Source organism: Rhopalosiphum padi, chromosome 4 (genome assembly GCF_020882245.1).
Source record: "Rhopalosiphum padi isolate XX-2018 chromosome 4, ASM2088224v1, whole genome shotgun sequence".
Classification (NCBI taxonomy): Eukaryota; Metazoa; Arthropoda; class Insecta; order Hemiptera; family Aphididae; genus Rhopalosiphum; species Rhopalosiphum padi.
The window spans coordinates 19,082,110-19,089,095 of record NC_083600.1 but is presented as its reverse complement, the minus strand read 5'-3'; positions in this window follow the sequence as shown (position 1 = coordinate 19,089,095).

The window sequence follows — 6,986 nt, the reverse complement described above, 5'->3', positions numbered from 1 at the left end:
CCTATCCCAATCGTTAGTGAAAAAGTGTAACATAATATGTAGATATACCTATTACCTATACTATATACATATATATATTTTAAGAGTGACATAAATTGTTTATCTGCGGATGGATGCAATATTTCTAGTCTTTGACAGATGATAAAACGATACAAGTATTATAAAATATATCATATATCATACAGAATGTTCAATAAGTTTGGAAACGGCTATTGTCTTAGAACGCAGATAATATACGATAATATATGATATAATTAAAAATGAGGTTATTAAATATTTTTCATTATAATTAATATTATACAGTAGTGTTATCTGTTATATTGCTTCACGTATATTATGTGTTAAAATATGGATACAAAAATTAAGAGTTTCCAAACTTATTGAACACCTGATGGTAATATGTAGTATTATATAGTACCTATAAAAATAAGAGTATTAAATTTTAAATATTACTTCTGTGCTATTGGTTTTTATTTTCTTCGAGTCAATTACCTATAATGTCGCTTTATGATATACATTATTTCTATTTTAAATTATACATATTATATGTATGGAACACTAAAATATTAAACACAATCTATCTGTATCTACAGCGCAAATTTAAGTGGGACCGCCATACCTTCGAAGTATATTATCGATAAAAGTCAATTAAATCAATATATCTCGTAAGTTGTAGTTGCGTGTCGGCTATACGGTATAGCTACATGTTTAAGATACGTAAAATATGATATCGCTGTATTGTACATACCTATATTGGCATATGACTATATATAATATGTACTCACATCATATTTAAGACGAGTGACAAGTTTTTTCTACCAACAATAATGTATATAGGTATAAGTGAACGGCGAGTGAGTTTTGAGTGCGTGTAATATGGGCATAATCACATAATAATAACGCGTCCTCTCTATACGAAACGGATAGAAAAATCACATCTCGAGTCGTGATTCTAATAATATGCACAGGTCGACGAAAGATTTTAACGACACGACCGCGGCTGTATGTGCGACGTGCGTGCGCATGAATGGTAATTTATTATATACAAACCACTAAGTATACCTACACTACTAACAATGTGAATTTATTTATAAGACCATATAATATTAGAGTTTTATGATATATTATTATTATATTGTAACGTTGTTTATTATTATTTTTTTATCGTACGCGAGAGTCCAAACTATTTTAATTGGACCGGACCTGTCAAAACCGCGATATGTGTGTGTGGAAAAAAAAAATATTGTGAATTCGACGCGACCGCCGCCGCCGCCGCCGTTGCATATATATATAATGCGATACTCGTTGACGTGTGTTCGAGTCGTGTTGTAGTAATATAATTTGGCCACGGTGCCTATATAATATATATTGTATCCGTGTCCAGCGCGTGCGGAAAACGTGGCGATAGCAGCGTTAAAGTCTCCGGCCGTCGTCGACTTACAGGAGAGGTATAATATTATATACACACGTACCTACACACGCGTCTATAATATAATAATATTATACGGTGATATTAGGACGGACGACGCCGGGCGGTCCGACGTCCGCGACCGGCAATATCAGCTGTCCCGGCACTATTTCGCGGAACGTATACACTATACACGACAGTGCCCATATATAATATAGTCGATGTGTGTTTGATTTAATAATATATGTAACACGGCATACCGCTATAGTTATAGCCTTTCAACTCGTATAAAATAATATATGTTGTATTATATAGGTACCTGTACGACGTGTTTCGACGTGCACGCGCCGTCGAGACGATTCGTCAGAAGTCGGTTATCGGTAAAAAGCTCCGGGAGACCCGAAATCATCGATCGACGTCGCCCACTGATCGACTGCGTGGTCACGCGTATATAGTATATGTATATATAGTTACTATATACATATATTATATATATGAGGTATCAATGTATCATATATTATAATGACGCGACACGTGACCTGCCCATATACATATAAGCTATGTATGTGTATTGTATAAACACGGATTATGTTGTAAATAGCAAATAGGCACCAGCTGATCATATTATGTTATGTTCATACCTAATATCATAGCCATGGGCGTCGCCCTGCAACGGTCGGTCCAACTGCATACAGACGCCCAGCCGCCCAGGTTTATCGTCCCATAAAGTAATCTTTTTCCTTTTTCAAATCCGGATAGCGGCCCATAAATAGTGGTCGGTAAAACTAAACAAAAATCATTTGGTCAAATGGTTATTATGGTGTTGATTATAATGGTCCAGAAAAAAATTATTTTAAGAAATTACCCCCGCAAGCATTTATTTTAAGACGCTGCAGTTGTGGATTTAGTTTTATCCGTATACTTTCGACTCGTCGATTTGAAGAAAAACTTAAGTCATGATAAATTACGCCTATCTTCATCATTATTATTTCTTATAAAATACCAAAAAAATATAATATAATTGATGCATCAACAGCCATTTTTTAAGAAGCCTCCAATATTAGTATGTGTTGTAACCCAGTATTCTATAAGACTTAGATCCGGTTCTGGAGTGAGCTAGTATTTTCAAAACTTAAAATTTAAAAACCTGCAAGGTCTTTGATAAGTCAGCAACACTAATGGTTAAAATTAAATATTTTACTTTATTTTAATAATTTTTTTAAATAAAACACTTATTATTGGTTTATGTGAGCATTACGGATTTGTCTTTGAACTGACACACTATCTCCGCTGACCGTTATTAATATTTGTTTCTCTCGTTGAAAATCATTTAAATAATACGCACATCATCATGTTTAATGCAATATTTGTTATACGCTTTTGGCATATTTTGCTGGAGCCTGGAGTGCAAAACGATCAACATCACGACTATCGTGGGGCGACGTTCGTCGAAATACTGAACAGAATACCATGTCGTTTCGTAAACAATAATGAATAAGATATTATATACGTTAACGGAAATGAAAATGTCGGTCGCCAAATCGCATTACCGATCATTGACGGCCAATGGATGGCTGCAGGAAATGCACGATTGCAGGCGACGGGCCGCAGGTGTAGAAATATATGTGACAGCTACACGGAGTACCCGTTGACTGGTGAGACGGCGATTCGCACATATTATCATCTAATAGTCGGCCGTCTTTCAGCGATCGTCCGGTTTGCCGTCGCAACACGCTTGCAGACAACCCTATTACGGCTGTCCCTTATACGGAAGTCTGGTCACGTGGTTTTATGATGGTGGCACGTCAGCCGACGACCAGATACGGTTCGTTTCGAGGTCCACGAAGAACTGTCACGCGGGTCCTCGGACGCATCGACACGATAGAGGACCGTCACTTCATTATGTGGAAAACGGCGCGACGAGGACGTGCGAGTGACTAAATAGTTAGTGGTCGTGGTGCGATTATTTGTATACCGTTCAGCCGATAGGTCGAATAAAACTATATGGACCTTATTGAAACGGCGCATTACACGCCATGCGTCACAAGTCATACATATTATGCAAGCCTTATAAACTCGTGGGTCAATGGACAACAATTTTTTTTTGTTTTATAATAAGTATAAAAGTTTAGTATTATTATGATGGTGATTTTCAGATTTTTCTCAATAAAGTTTGTTGTCGATTAATTATTATTTGTGTTTTTGTATCCAACGTAAGGTAATGTCTATAATAAACGTATTGCACTATTGCGTGTATAAGAGCTCAGGCTTTTCTACATAATGTTTCACTCGGTCGACGTATATAAAAGCTATATCTGTACCTATGTAGGTACCTACCATGTTCAAGAAAACTATACATATATTTTTTTTGAAAATTCGACAATAGATTATTAAATATATTAATGCATACTTTAATGACTTAAATTATGCACAATAAAACATACTATGTTTCATACGAAATTAAAAAGTTTGCAGTGCTACAGTTACAATAAAATTAGCATATTAGAGTACCTATTTCTATTTTATTATGGATTTTATTATTTAGTATATTATGACATATCTCAAGCCCTTGTGCGATTCGCTCATGTGTACAATAAATAATAATACACTATGGGCCTACTATATAATATGCCTGGGCCGAAAGTGGTTAAGTTAGGTTGGTATAATATTATATTAAATAATATAATATTAAAGTGAGTGATCACAAGGCGTTTTTGATATGTAACCAAACTTACGGATTTCCATGATTTTCTGGTTACCCACAACGAGTCAACGAATACCTTATAATCTTGCCGGTCGTGGTTTTAAAAATCAGTTTTTTAACGTCTCCGATGCACAAACATTTTACACCGCTTTAGATAATATTTTAAAATCTTTTTTAATTTACTAAAATATATTATAAATTATATAATTATATTTATAGAAGTACAATAAAGTACCTATAATATTGCTATATTATTATATTATAATCATCATTATATTATTATAATATTTTTAATTTCATACATTTTTTTACATCGTGTTTAAGTACTTAAAATTAATTATTTAGATAATTCAAAATGAATATTTTTACATCTATACAAAAAATTAAAATTCATTAGCCATTAAAAATACTAAATTTGAATTTTGAATAATGTTCTCTAATAAAGTTATCTGCTACCAATAAATTTTTGTTTGGCTTTTATTTTATAGATTTTTTCCGAGCCCCAGTCATGCATTTTCACTTTTAAAACTATGAGATATTAAAATATACAACACCAGTCTTTTGTAAAAAAAAAAAAAAGAATGGCTAATTTTATAGCGTAAAAATGCAGAATAATTTCATATTAACTATTAGAAAGTGTAAAATGAGATGGAAAAGTTTAAGTTGTAATGAATTAAATACCTATATATAAATTTATGTATTAAATTTGATGTAGACATCTAATAAATTAGAGTACTTAAAATTATTTATAAATATACCTAGTTTATAGTTAACATAATATATCTGTTTTTAAATTACACAATATGTTTCAATTTTAAAATATTAAAATATATTTAATGTGTACAGTATATTATTAGTAGGTAGTTAAGATGCCTTGTTTTTTTATCTTATTACCATACGTTTTTAATCTAAAAATAATTTTATGAAGATGAAAATGGATTATAATTATAATGGTTTTGTAACAGATTTTATTTAGCTTATAATTTAATGATCAACAAACACTTTTTATAATTTACTGTGATTTAACTATTTTTAATTAAAATCTTGACTCGTAAAAACCGGATGTTGCAATTAAATGTATAATGATGATTTGCATATTATGATTTATTTTTATAAATAATATGTTATGCAATATGTTAAATAAATGTATTTTAAAATTAACTTGTGTTATATTTACAAGCACTGAAATTAAACCTTCCTCTTTTTAGATAAATATTATATTGTTGAAACTCAAAATTTGTGATATTGCTTAAAGCTATAAAAAATTTTCTATTAAAACTTTAGCGACTAATTTCTAGCTTGCAAAATAAAATACTAAACAAAAAATGAGAAAAATTGAAAAAATCAATGTAGACATTTTAGAAATTATAGTTTATCACAGAAACTTAATTGTGACTTGTGAATAATATTATTGTATTTTAATATTGTTTCATTGTTAGGTATATAATATTTTGTTTAGATATGTGTAAGTATATTATTTTTTTAGGATTTTAATAAAGTTAAGATTATGTACGCTCATTTAATTGAATTATGTTAATCAATATTGTTAACGTGTATACTGTATATCAGTAAATTTTTTAACAGTGATTGAAATTTTGAATCAGTTATGACATTTAAAAAAGTAAAAAATAGAAGTCTCTGTAAGTATTATGGGATATATTTTTAATAATGATTAAATATAAAGGAAAATTAAAATGCATGCAATCACGTACCTCTGGTTGTTGTGATCTAGAAGTCGACAACACTTCGGCCACTGGCCAGAAACGATTCGAAATCAAAAATTGTTAGGTACTTGAAAGTTGAAACCAGACTACTATAAATGCCTCATTGACCAAACTTAAATACATATTAGTCGTCGTATTCCAATTTATATCGTATATTACCAAATAGCAAAATATTACAGTAAAGTCATACATATATATATATATATATATATATATATGCAAAATTATAATTAACTTATAAAGTATTTATATAAATTACATATTAGTATAAGTACGAAATATGCAAATAAAAATGAATAAAAAGAATTTTTTTTATCTTATAATAGATAGGGTGTATGTTAGTATGTTACTATACAGCAACCAAATTTGATTCATGTACCTACCTACCCATTATGCAATAATTATGTACCTATGTGGCTATGCCATTATGGTGTTTATGCTATATAATATATAAACAAATATTACCTATAATACTTTTATTAGTGAACGTTTTTGATAACAACTCAAAATTAAATAAAATATTATCATAAATAAATTGTGTGATGAGATCATTAAGATAAGAAAAAAAAATAATAATAATGTATAGTTACCTATGAAAAATTTTAAAGCCTTAACAATTTATAATTCATATTATATATATTTAATAGGTTTCTTTACATCATATGTTCTCAACCCAAACATAATCATAATTAAAGTTTTGAATTTAGGAGTTTCAGTCTTACATACATTTTTTTTCCTTTTACCTATAACTTTTTTTAGGACACCTTAAAATACCAGTTTTTTGTATATAAGTGAAGTGTTTTTTTACTTATACTTCTTTCCCATTAAACTTAAGTTGTATACACCATTGATTAGGTTGTAAATTAAAACTGTAAAAGATTTAACAAGATTTCTTAATTTTTTATGTATCTTTTCATTTAAAAATAAGGTATCTAAAAAATCACATATTTTGTACACTACCTACACACTTATCAAATTTTAATCTTAATCTTGAAAGTTGAAATATTAGAACAATGTGTTTAAGTTTCAACTTATATTTTAAATTTAATATCTTGGATAGTAATATTGATTTCCGAATTCTTTAAGTTGTTTATCCTTTTTCATTCCTACTCAATATTTATAATACAGTGTACTTAGTACACAGTTAAAG